The sequence below is a fragment of the Petromyzon marinus genome, chromosome 85 (genome assembly GCF_048934315.1).
Source record: "Petromyzon marinus isolate PM22_M1 ecotype Great Lakes invasive population chromosome 85, UKy_Petmar_22M1.pri1.0, whole genome shotgun sequence".
NCBI classification, from domain to species: Eukaryota; Metazoa; Chordata; class Hyperoartia; order Petromyzontiformes; family Petromyzontidae; genus Petromyzon; species Petromyzon marinus.
In genome coordinates this window covers 3,568,199-3,581,301 of record NC_133750.1, presented here as the reverse complement: position 1 = coordinate 3,581,301, position 13,103 = coordinate 3,568,199, and positions in this window count along the sequence as shown.

Here is a 13,103-nt window from a genome sequence, read left to right as displayed (position 1 = left end):
GTGAGACTCCCACAGGATTCAGTGTTAATCAGTGAGACTCCCATTTGGTTAAGTGTTAATCAGTGAGACTCCCACATGGTTCAGTGTTAATCAGTGAGACTCCCACAGGGTTCAGTGTTAATCAGTGAGACTCCCTCAGGGTTCAGTGTTAATCAGTGAGACGCCCATAGGGTTAAGTGTTAATCAGTGAGACTCCCACAGGGTTCAGTGTTAATCAGTGAGACTCCCACAGTCTCCAGTGTTAATCAGTGAGACTCCCACAGTGTTCATTGTTAATCAGTGAGACTCCCATTGGGTTCATTGTTAATCAGTGAGACTCCCATAGGGTTCAGCGTTAATCTGCGAGACTCCCATAGGGTTCAGTGTTAATCAGTGAGACTCCCATAGTCTTCAGTGTTAATCAGTGAGACTCCCACAGTGTTCATTGTTAATCAGTGAGACTCCCATAGGGTTCAGTGTTAATCAGTGAGACTCCCACAGGGTTCAGTGTTAATCAGTGAGACTCCCACAGTGTTCATTGTTAATCAGTGAGACTCCCATAGGGTTCATTGTTAATCAGTGAGACTCCCATAGGGTTCAGCGTTAATCTGTGAGACTCCCATAGGGTTCAGTGTTAATCATTGAGACTCCCATTTGGTTAAGTGTTAATCAGTGAGACTCCCACATGGTTCAGTGTTAATCAGTGAGACTCCCACAGGGTTCAGTGTTAATCAGTGAGAATCCCTCAGGGTTCAGTGTTAATCAGTGAGACGCCCATAGGGTTAAGTGTTAATCAGTGAGACTCCCACAGGGTTCAGTGTTAATCAGTGAGACTCCCACAGTCTTCAGTGTTAATCAGTGAGACTCCCACAGTGTTCATTGTTAATCAGTGAGACTCCCATAGGGTTCATTGTTAATCAGTGAGACTCCCATAGGGTTCAGCGTTAATCTGTGAGACTCCCATAGGGTTCAGTGTTAATCAGTGAGACTCCCACAGTCTTCAGTGTTATTCAGTGAGACTCCCACAGTGTTCATTGTAAATCAGTGAGACTCCCATAGGGTTCAGTGTTAATCACTGAGACTCCCACAGGGTTCAGTGTTAATCAGTGAGACTCCCACAGTGTTCATTGTTAATCAGTGAGTCTCCCATAGGGTTCATTGTTAATCAGTGAGACTCCCATAGGGTTCAGCGTTAATCTGTGAGACTCCCATAGGGTTCAGTGTTAATCATTGAGACTCCCACAGGGTTCAGTGTTAATCAGTGAGACTCCCATAGGGTTCAGTGTTAATCAGTGAGACTCCCACAGGGTTCAGTGTTAATCAGTGAGACTCCCACAGGGGTCAGTGTTAATCAGTGAGACTCCCACAGGGTTCAGTGTTAATCAGTGAGACTCCCACAGTTCTCAGTGATAATCAGTGAGACTCCCATAGGGTTCAGTGTTAATCAGTGAGACTCCCACAGTCTTCAGTGTTAATCAGTGAGACTCCCATACGGTTCAGTGTTAATCACTGAGACTCCCACAGGGTTCAGTGTTAATCAGTGAGACTCCCATACGGTTCAGTGTTAATCAGTGAGAATCCCATAGAGGTCAGTGTTAATCAGTGAGACTCCCATAGGGTTCATTGTTAATCAGTGACACTCCCATAGGGTTCAGTGTTAATCAGTGAGACTCCCACAGGGTTCAGTGTTAATCAGTGAGACTCCGACAGTGTTCAGTGTTAATCAGTGAGACTCCCATAGGGTGCAGTGTTAATCAGTGAAAATCCCACAGGGTTCATTGTTAATCAGTGAGACTCCCACAGGGTTCAGTGGTAATCAGTGAGACTCCCACAGGGTTCAGTGTTAATCAGTGAGACTCCCATAGGGTTCAGTGTTAATCAGTGAGACTCCCACAGGGTTCAGTGTTAATCAGTGAGACTCCCACAGGGGTCAGTGTTAATCAGTGAGACTCCCACAGGGTTCAGTGTTAATCAGTGAGACTCCCACAGTGTTCAGTGTTAATCAGTGAGACTCCCACAGGGTTCAGTGTTAATCAGTGAGACTCCCACAGTCTTCAGTGTTAATCAGTGAGACTCCCATACGGTTCAGTGTTAATCACTGAGACTCCGACAGGGTTCAGTGTTAATCAGTGAGACTCCCATACGGTTCAGTGTTAATCAGTGAGAATCCCATAGAGGTCAGTGTTAATCAGTGAGACTCCCATAGGGTTCATTGTTAATCAGTGACACTCCCATAGGGTTCAGTGTTAATCAGTGAGACTCCCACAGGGTTCAGTGTTAATCAGTGAGACTCCGACAGTGTTCAGTGTTTATCAGTGAGACTCCCATAGGGTGCAGTGTTAATCAGTGAAAATCCCACAGGGTTCATTGTTAATCAGTGAGACTCCCACAGGGTTCAGTGGTAATCAGTGAGACTCCCACAGGGTTCAGTGTTAATCAGTGAGACTCCCATAGGGTTCAGTGTTAATCAGTGAGACTCCCACAGGGTTCAGTGTTAATCAGTGAGACTCCCACAGTGGTCAGTGTTAATCAGTGAGACTCCCACAGGGTTCAGTGTTAATCAGTGAGACTCCCACAGTGTTCAGTGTTAATCAGTGAGACTCCCACAGGGTTCAGTGTTAATCAGTGAGACTCCCACAGTCTTCAGTGTTAATCAGTGAGACTCCCATACGGTTCAGTGTTAATCACTGAGACTCCCACAGGGTTCAGTGTTAATCAGTGAGCCTCCCATACGGTTCAGTGTTAATCAGTGAGAATCCCATAGAGGTCAGTGTTAATCAGTGAGACTCCCATAGGGTTCATTGTTAATCAGTGACACTCCCATAGGGTTCAGTGTTAATCAGTGAGACTCCCACAGGGTTCAGTGTTAATCAGTGAGACTCCGACAGTGTTCAGTGTTAATCAGTGAGACTCCCATAGGGTGCAGTGTTAATCAGTGAAAATCCCACAGGGTTCATTGTTAATCAGTGAGACTCCCACAGGGTTCAGTGGTAATCAGTGAGACTCCCACAGGGTTCAGTGTTAATCAGTGAGACTCCCACAGGGTTCAGTGTTAATCAGTGAGACTCCCATAGGGTTCAGTGTTAATCAGTGAAACTCCCACAGGGTTCATTGTTAATCAGTGAGTGTCCCACAGGGTTCAGTGTTAATCAGTGAGACTCCCACAGGGGTCAGTGTTAATCAATGAGACTCCCACAGGGTTCAGTATTAATCAGTGATACTCTCACAGGGTTCAAGGGTAATCAGTGAGACTCCCACAGGGTTCAGTGTTAATCAGTGAGACTCCCACAGGGTTCAGTGTTAATCAGTGAGACTCCCACAGGGTTCAGGGTTAATCAGTGAGACTCCCATAGGGTTCAGTGTTCATCAGTGAGACTCTCACAGGGTTCAGTGTTAATCAGTAAGACTCCCAGAGGGTTCAGTGTTAATCAGTGAGACTCCCATAGGGTTCAGTGTTAATCAGTGAGTCCCCCATAGGGTTCAGTGTTAATCAGTGAGACTCCCACAGGGTTCAGTGTTAATCAGTGAGACTCCCATAGGGTTAAGTGTTAATCAGTGAGACTCCCATACGGTTCAGTGTTAATCAGTGAGACTCCCACAGTGTTCATTGTTAATCAGTGAGACTCCCATAGGGTTCATTGTTAATCAGTGAGACCCCCATAGGGTTCAGCGTTAATGTGTGAGACTCCCATAGGGTTCAGTGTTAATCATTGAGACTCCCACAGGGTTCAGTGTTAATCAGTGAGACTCCCACAGGGTTCAGTGTTCATCAGTGAGACTCCCACAGGGTTCAGTGTTAATCAGTGAGACTCCCACAGTGTTCAGTGTTAATCAGTGAGACTCCCACAGGGTTCAGTGTTAATCAGTGAGACTCCCACAGTCTTCAGTGTTAATCAGTGAGACTCCCACAGTGTTCATTGTTAATCAGTGAGACTCCCATAGGGTTCAGTGTTAATCACTGAGACTCCCACAGGGTTCAGTGTTAATCAGTGAGACTCCCATACGGTCCAGTGTTAATCAGTGAGAATCCCATAGAGGTCAGTGTTAATCAGTGAGACTCCCATAGGGTTCATTGTTAATCAGTGACACTCCCATAGGGTTCAGTGTTAATCAGTGAGACTCCCACAGGGTTCAGTGTTAATCAGTGAGACTCCGACAGGGTTCAGTGTTAATCAGTGAGACTCCCATAGGGTGCAGTGTTAATCAGTGAAAATCCCACAGGGTTCATTGTTAATCAGTGAGACTCCCACAGGGTTCAGTGGTAATCAGTGAGACTCCCACAGGGTTCAGTGTTAATCAGTGAGACTCCCACAGGGTTCAGTGTTAATCAGTGAGACTCCCATAGGGTTCAGTGTTAATCAGTGAAACTCCCACAGGGTTCATTGTTCATCAGTGAGTGTCCCACAGGGTTCAGTGTTAATCAGTGAGACTCCCACAGGGGTCAGTGTTAATCAGTAAGACTCCCACAGGGTTCAGTATTAATCAGTGATACTCTCACACGGTTCAAGGGTAATCAGTGAGACTCCCACAGGGTTCAGTGTTAATCAGTGAGACTCCCACAGGGTTCAGTGTTCATCAGTGAGACTCTCACAGGGTTCAGTGTTAATCAGTAAGACTCCCAGAGGGTTCAGTGTTAATCAGTGAGACTCCCATAGGGTTCAGTGTTAATCAGTGAGTCCCCCATAGGGTTCAGTGTTAATCAGTGAGACTCCCACAGGGTTCAGTGTTAATCAGTGAGACTCCCATAGGGTTAAGTGTTAATCAGTGAGACTCCCATACGGTTCAATGTTAATCAGTGAGACTCCCACAGGGTTCAGTGTTAATCAGTGAGACTCCCACAGTGTTCATTGTTAATCAGTGAGACTCCCATAGGGTTCATTGTTATTCAGTGAGACTCCCATAGGGTTCAGCGTTAATCTGTGAGACTCCCAGAGGGTTCAGTGTTAATCAGTGAGACTCCCATAGGGTTCAGTGTTAATCAGTGAGTCCCCCATAGGGTTCAGTGTTAATCAGTGAGACTCCCACAGGGTTCAGTGTTAATCAGTGAGACTCCCATAGGGTTAAGTGTTAATCAGTGAGACTCCCATACGGTTCAGTGTTAATCAGTGAGACTCTGACAGGTCTCAGTGATAATCAGTGAGACTCCCATAGGGTTCAGTGTTAATCAGTGAGACTCCCATAGGGTTCAGTGTTAATCAGTGAGACTCCCAAAGGGTTCAGTGTAAATCAGTGAGACTCCCACAGGGTTCATGTGTTAATCAGTGAGACTCCCCCAGGGTTCATGTGTTAATCAGTGAGACTCCCATAGGGTTCAGTGTTAATCAGTGAGACTCCCACAGGGTTCAGTATTAATCAGTGAGACTCCCACAGTGTTCAGTGTTAATCAGTGAGACTCCCACAGGGTTCATTGTTAATCAGTGAGACTCCCTCAGGGTTCAGTGTTAATCAGTGAGACTCCCACAGGGTTCAGTGTTAATCAGTGAGACTCCCACAGGGTTCAATATTAATCAGTGAGACTCTCACAGGGTTCAGGGGTAATCAGTGAGACTCCCACAGGGTTCAGTGTTAATCAGTGAGTCCCCCATAAGGTTCAGTGTTAATCAGTGAGACTCCCACAGGGTTCAGTGTTAATCAGTGAGACTCCCACAGGGTTCAGTATTAATCAGTGATACTCTCACAGGGTTCAAGGGTAATCAGTGAGACTCCCACAGGGTTCAGTGTTAATCAGTGAGACTCCCACAGGGTTCAGTGTTCATCAGTGAGACTCTCACAGGGTTCAGTGTTAATCAGTAAGACTCCCAGAGGGTTCAGTGTTAATCAGTGAGACTCCCATAGGGTTCAGTGTTAATCAGTGAGTCCCCCATAGGGTTCAGTGTTAATCAGTGAGACTCCCACAGGGTTCAGTGTTAATCAGTGAGACTCCCATAGGGTTAAGTGTTAATCAGTGAGACTCCCATACGGTTCAGTGTTAATCAGTGAGACTCCGACAGGTCTCAGTGATAATCAGTGAGACTCCCATAGGGTTCAGTGTTAATCAGTGAGACTCCCATAGGGTTCAGTGTAAATCAGTGAGACTCCCACAGGGTTCATGTGTTAATCAGTGAGACTCCCCCAGGGTTCATGTGTTAATCAGTGAGACTCCCATAGGGTTCAGTGTTAATCAGTGAGACTCCCACAGGGTTTAGTGTTAATCAGTGAGACTCCCACAGTGTTCAGTGTTAATCAGTGAGACTCCCACAGGGTTCATTGTTAATCAGTGAGACTCCCTCAGGGTTCAGTGTTAATCAGTGAGACTCCCACAGGGTTCAGTGTTAATCAGTGAGACTCCCACAGGGATCAATATTAATCAGTGAGACTCTCACAGGGTTCAGGGGTAATCAGTGAGACTCCCACAGGGTTCAGTGTTAATCAGTGAGTCCCCCATAGGGTTCAGTGTTAATCAGTGAGACTCCCACAGGGTTCAGTGTTAATCAGTGAGACTCCCACAGGGTTCAGTGTTAATCAGTGAGACTCCCACAGGGTTCAGTGTTAATCAGTGAGACTCCCACAGTCTTCAGTGTTAATCAGTGAGACTCCCACAGTGTTCATTGTTAATCAGTGAGCCTCCCATAGGGTTCAGTGTTAATCACTGACACTCCCACAGGGTTCAGTGTTAATCAGTGAGACTCCCACAGTGTTCATTGTTAATCAGTGAGACTCCCATAGGGTTCATTGTTAATCAGTGAGACTCCCATAGGGTTCAGCGTTAATCTGTGAGACTCCCATAGGGTTCAGTGTTAATCATTGAGACTCCCATTTGGTTAAGTGTTAATCAGTGAGACTCCCACATGGTTCAGTGTTAATCAGTGAGACTCCCACAGGGTTCAGTGTTAATCAGTGAGACTCCCACAGGGTTCAGTGTTAATCAGTGAGACTCCCACAGGGTTCAGTGTTAATCAGTGAGACTCCGACAGGGTTCAGTGTTAATCAGTGAGACTCCCATAGGGTGCAGTGTTAATCAGTGAAAATCCCACAGAGTTCATTGTTAATCAGTGAGACTCCCACAGGGTTCAGTGGTAATCAGTGAGACTCCCACAGGGTTCAGTGTTAATCAGTGAGACTCCCACAGGGTTCAGTGTTAATCAGTGAGACTCCCATAGGGTTCAGTGTTAATCAGTGAAACTCCCACAGGGTTCATTGTTCATCAGTGAGTGTCCCACAGGGTTCAGTGTTAATCAGTGAGACTCCCACAGGGGTCAGTGTTAATCAGTAAGACTCCCACAGGGTTCAGTATTAATCAGTGATACTCTCACAGGGTTCAAGGGTAATCAGTGAGACTCCCACAGGGTTCAGTGTTAATCAGTGAGACTCCCACAGGGTTCAGTGTTCATCAGTGAGACTCTCACAGGGTTCAGTGTTAATCAGTAAGACTCCCAGAGGGTTCAGTGTTAATCAGTGAGACTCCCATAGGGTTCAGTGTTAATCAGTGAGTCCCCCATAGGGTTCAGTGTTAATCAGTGAGACTCCCACAGGGTTCAGTGTTAATCAGTGAGACTCCCATAGGGTTAAGTGTTAATCAGTGAGACTCCCATACGGTTCAATGTTAATCAGTGAGACTCCCACAGGGTTCAGTGTTAATCAGTGAGACTCCCACAGTGTTCATTGTTAATCAGTGAGACTCCCATAGGGTTCATTGTTATTCAGTGAGACTCCCATAGGGTTCAGCGTTAATCTGTGAGACTCCCAGAGGGTTCAGTGTTAATCAGTGAGACTCCCATAGGGTTCAGTGTTAATCAGTGAGTCCCCCATAGGGTTCAGTGTTAATCAGTGAGACTCCCACAGGGTTCAGTGTTAATCAGTGAGACTCCCATAGGGTTAAGTGTTAATCAGTGAGACTCCCATACGGTTCAGTGTTAATCAGTGAGACTCCGACAGGTCTCAGTGATAATCAGTGAGACTCCCATAGGGTTCAGTGTTAATCAGTGAGACTCCCATAGGGTTCAGTGTTAATCAGTGAGACTCCCATAGGGTTCAGTGTAAATCAGTGAGACTCCCACAGGGTTCATGTGTTAATCAGTGAGACTCCCCCAGGGTTCATGTGTTAATCAGTGAGACTCCCATAGGGTTCAGTGTTAATCAGTGAGACTCCCACAGGGTTCAGTGTTAATCAGTGAGACTCCCACAGGGTTCAATAATAATCAGTGAGACTCTCACAGGGTTCAGGGGTAATCAGTGAGACTCCCACAGGGTTCAGTGTTAATCAGTGAGTCCCCCATAGGGTTCAGTGTTAATCAGTGAGACTCCCACAGGGTTCAGTGTTAATCAGTGAGACTCCCACAGGGTTCAGTGTTAATCAGTGAGACTCCCACAGGGTTCAGTGTTAATCAGTGAGACTCCCACAGTCTTCAGTGTTAATCAGTGAGACTCCCACAGTGTTCATTGTTAATCAGTGAGCCTCCCATAGGGTTCAGTGTTAATCACTGACACTCCCACAGGGTTCAGTGTTAATCAGTGAGACTCCCACAGTGTTCATTGTTAATCAGTGAGACTCCCATAGGGTTCATTGTTAATCAGTGAGACTCCCATAGGGTTCAGCGTTAATCTGTGAGACTCCCATAGGGTTCAGTGTTAATCATTGAGACTCCCATTTGGTTAAGTATAATCAGTGAGACACCCACATGGTTCAGTGTTAATCAGTGAGACTCCCACAGGGTTCAGTGTTAATCAGTGAGACTCCCTCAGGGTTCAGTGTTAATCAGTGAGACGCCCATAGGGTTAAGTGTTAATCAGTGAGACTCCCACAGGGTTCAGTGTTAATCAGTGAGACTCCCACAGTCTTCAGTGTTAATCAGTGAGACTCCCACAGTGTTCATTGTTAATCAGTGAGACTCCCATAGGGTTCATTGTTAATCAGTGAGACTCCCATAGGGTTCAGCGTTAATCTGTGAGACTCCCACAGGGTTCAGTGTTAATCAGTGAGACTCCCACAGTGTTCATTGTTAATCAGTGAGCCTCCCATAGGGTTCAGTGTTAATCACTGAGACTCCCACAGGGTTCAGTGTTAATCAGTGAGACTCCCACAGTGTTCATTGTTAATCAGTGAGACTCCCATAGGGTTCATTGTTAATCAGTGAGACTCCCATAGGGTTCAGCGTTAATTTGTGAGACTCCCATAGGGTTCAGTGTTAATCATTGAGACTCCCATTTGGTTAAGTGTTAATCAGTGAGACTCCCACATGGTTCAGTGTTAATCAGTGAGACTCCCACAGGGTTCAGTGTTAATCAGTGAGACTCCCTCAGGGTTCAGTGTTAATCAGTGAGACGCCCATAGGGTTAAGTGTTAATCAGTGAGACTCCCACAGGGTTCAGTGTTAATCAGTGAGACTCCCACAGTCTTCAGTGTTAATCAGTGAGACTCCCACAGTGTTCATTGTTAATCAGTGAGACTCCCATAGGGTTCATTGTTAATCAGTGAGACTCCCATAGGGTTCAGCGTTAATCTGTGAGACTCCCACAGGGTTCAGTGTTAATCAGTGAGACTCCCACAGTCTTCAGTGTTAATCAGTGAGACTCCCACAGTGTTCATTGTTAATCAGTGAGACTCCCATACGGTTTAGTGTTAATAACTGAGACTCCCACAGGGTTCAGTGTTAATCAGTGAGACTCCCATACGGTTCAGTGTTAATCAGTGAGAATCCCAAAGAGGTCAGTGTTAATCAGTGAGACTCCCATAGGGTTCATTGTTAATCAGTGACACTCCCATAGGGTTCAGTGTTAATCAGTGAGACTCCCACAGGGTTCAGTGTTAATCAGTGAGACTCCGACAGGGTTCAGTGTTAATCAGTGAGACTCCCATAGGGTGCAGTGTTAATCAGTGAAAATCCCACAGGGTTCATTGTTAATCAGTGAGAATCCCACAGGGTTCAGTGGTAATCAGTGAGACTCCCACAGGGTTCAGTGTTAATCAGTGAGACTCCCACAGGGTTCAGTTTTAATCAGTGAGACTCCCATAGGGTTCAGTGTTAATCAGTGAAACTCCCACAGGGTTCATTGTTTATCAGTGAGTGTCCCACAGGGTTCAGTGTTAATCAGTGAGACTCCCTCAGGGGTCAGTGTTAATCAGTGAGACTCCCACAGGGTTCAGTATTAATCAGTGATACTCTCACAGGGTTCAAGGGTAATCAGTGAGACTCCCACAGGGTTCAGTGTTAATCAGTGAGGCTCCCACAGGGTTCAGTGTTAATCAGTGAGACTCCCACAGGGTTCAGGGTTAATCAGTGAGACTCCCATAGGGTTCAGTGTTCATCAGTGAGACTCTCACAGGGTTCAGTGTTAATCAGTAAGACTCCCAGAGGGTTCAGTGTTAATCAGTGAGACTCCCATAGGGTTCAGTGTTAATCAGTGAGTCCCCCATAGGGTTCAGTGTTAATCAGTGAGACTCCCACAGGGTTCAGTGTTAATCAGTGAGACTCCCATAGGGTTAAGTGTTAATCAGTGAGACTCCCATACGGTTCAGTGTTAATCAGTGAGACTCCCACAGTGTTCATTGTTAATCCGTGAGACTCCCATAGGGTTCATTGTTAATCAGTGAGACTCCCATAGGGTTCAGCGTTAATCTGTGAGACTCCCATAGGGTTCAGTGTTAATAATTGAGACTCCCACAGGGTTCAGTGTTAATCAGTGAGACTCCCACAGGGGTCAGTGTTAATCAGTGAGACTCCCACAGGGTTCAGTGTTAATCAGTGAGACTCCCACAGTGTTCAGTGTTAATCAGTGAGACTCCCACAGGGTTCAGTGTTAATCAGTGAGACTCCCACAGTCTTCAGTGTTAATCAGTGAGACTCCCACAGTGTTCATTGTTAATCAGTGAGACTCCCATAGGGTTCAGTGTTAATCACTGAGACTCCCACAGGGTTCAGTGTTAATCAGTGAGACTCCCATACGGTTCAGTGTTAATCAGTGAGAATCCCATAGAGGTCAGTGTTAATCAGTGAGACTCCCATAGGGTTCATTGTTAATCAGTGACACTCCCATAGGGTTCAGTGTTAATCAGTGAGACTCCCACAGGGTTCAGTGTTAATCAGTGAGACTCCGACAGGGTTGAGTGTTAATCAGTGAGACTCCCATAGGGTGCAGTGTTAATCAGTGAAAATCCCACAGGGTTCATTATTAATCAGTGAGACTCCCACAGGGTTCAGTGGTAATCAGTGAGACTCCCACAGGGTTCAGTGTTAATCAGTGAGACTCCCACAGGGTTCAGTGTTAATCAGTGAGACTCCCATAGGGTTCAGTGTTAATCAGTGAAACTCCCACAGGGTTCATTGTTCATCAGTGAGTGTCCCACAGGGTTCAGTGTTAATCAGTGAGACTCCCACAGGGGTCAGTGTTAATCAGTGAGACTCCCATAGGGTTCAGTGTTAATCAGTGAGACTCCCATAGGGTTCAGTGTAAATCAGTGAGACTCCCACAGGGTTCATGTGTTAATCAGTGAGACTCCCATAGGGTTCCGTGTTAATCAATGAGACTCCCATAGGGTTCAGTGTTAATCAATGAGAATCCCACAGGGTTCAGTGTTAATCAGTGAGACTCCCACAGGGTTCAGTGTTAATCAGTGAGACTCCCTCAGGGTTCATGTGTTAATCAGTGAGACTCCCATAGGGTTAAGTGTTAATCAGTGAGACCCCCACAGGGTTCAGTGTTAATCAGAGAGACTCCCACAGTGTTCAGTGTTAATCAGTGAGACTCCCACAGTGTTCAGTGTTAATCAGTGAGACTTCCTCAGGGTTCAATGTTATTCACTGGGACTCCCACAGGGTTCAGTGTTAATCAGTGAGACTCCCATAGGGTTCAGTGTTCATCAGTGAGACTCCCATAAGGTTCATTGTTAAACAGTGAGACTATCATATGGTTCAGTGTTAATCAGTGAGACTCCCATAGGTTTCAGTGTTAATCAGTGAGACTCCCACAGGATTCAGTGTTAATCAGTGAGACTCCCATTTGGTTAAGTGTTAATCAGTGAGACTCCCACATGGTTCAGTGTTAATCAGTGAGACTCCCACAGGGTTCAGTGTTAATCAGTGAGACTCCCTCAGGGTTCAGTGTTAATCAGTGAGACGCCCATAGGGTTAAGTGTTAATCAGTGAGACTCCCACAGGGTTCAGTGTTAATCAGTGACACTCCCACAGTCTCCAGTGTTAATCAGTGAGACTCCCACAGTGTTCATTGTTAATCAGTGAGACTCCCATTGGGTTCATTGTTAATCAGTGAGACTCCCATAGGGTTCAGCGTTAATCTGCGAGACTCCCATAGGGTTCAGTGTTAATCAGTGAGACTCCCATAGTCTTCAGTGTTAATCAGTGAGACTCCCACAGTGTTCATTGTTAATCAGTGAGACTCCCATAGGGTTCAGTGTTAATCAGTGAGACTCCCACAGGGTTCAGTGTTAATCAGTGAGACTCCCACAGTGTTCATTGTTAATCAGTGAGACTCCCATAGGGTTCATTGTTAATCAGTGAGACTCCCATAGGGTTCAGCGTTAATCTGTGAGACTCCCATAGGGTTCAGTGTTAATCATTGAGACTCCCATTTGGTTAAGTGTTAATCAGTGAGACTCCCACATGGTTCAGTGTTAATCAGTGAGACTCCCACAGGGTTCAGTGTTAATCAGTGAGAATCCCTCAGGGTTCAGTGTTAATCAGTGAGACGCCCATAGGGTTAAGTGTTAATCAGTGAGACTCCCACAGGGTTCAGTGTTAATCAGTGAGACTCCCACCGTCTTCAGTGTTAATCAGTGAGACTCCCACAGTGTTCATTGTTAATCAGTGAGACTCCCATAGGGTTCATTGTTAATCAGTGAGACTCCCATAGGGTTCACCGTTAATCTGTGAGACTCCCATAGGGTTCAGTGTTAATCAGTGAGACTCCCACAGTCTTCAGTGTTATTCAGTGAGACTCCCACAGTGTTCATTGTAAATCAGTGAGACTCCCATAGGGTTCAGTGTTAATCACTGAGACTCCCACAGGGTTCAGTGTTAATCAGTGAGACTCCCACAGTGTTCATTGTTAATCAGTGAGTCTCCCATAGGGTTCATTGTTAATCAGTGAGACTCCCATAGGGTTCAGCGTTAATCTGTGAGACTCCCATA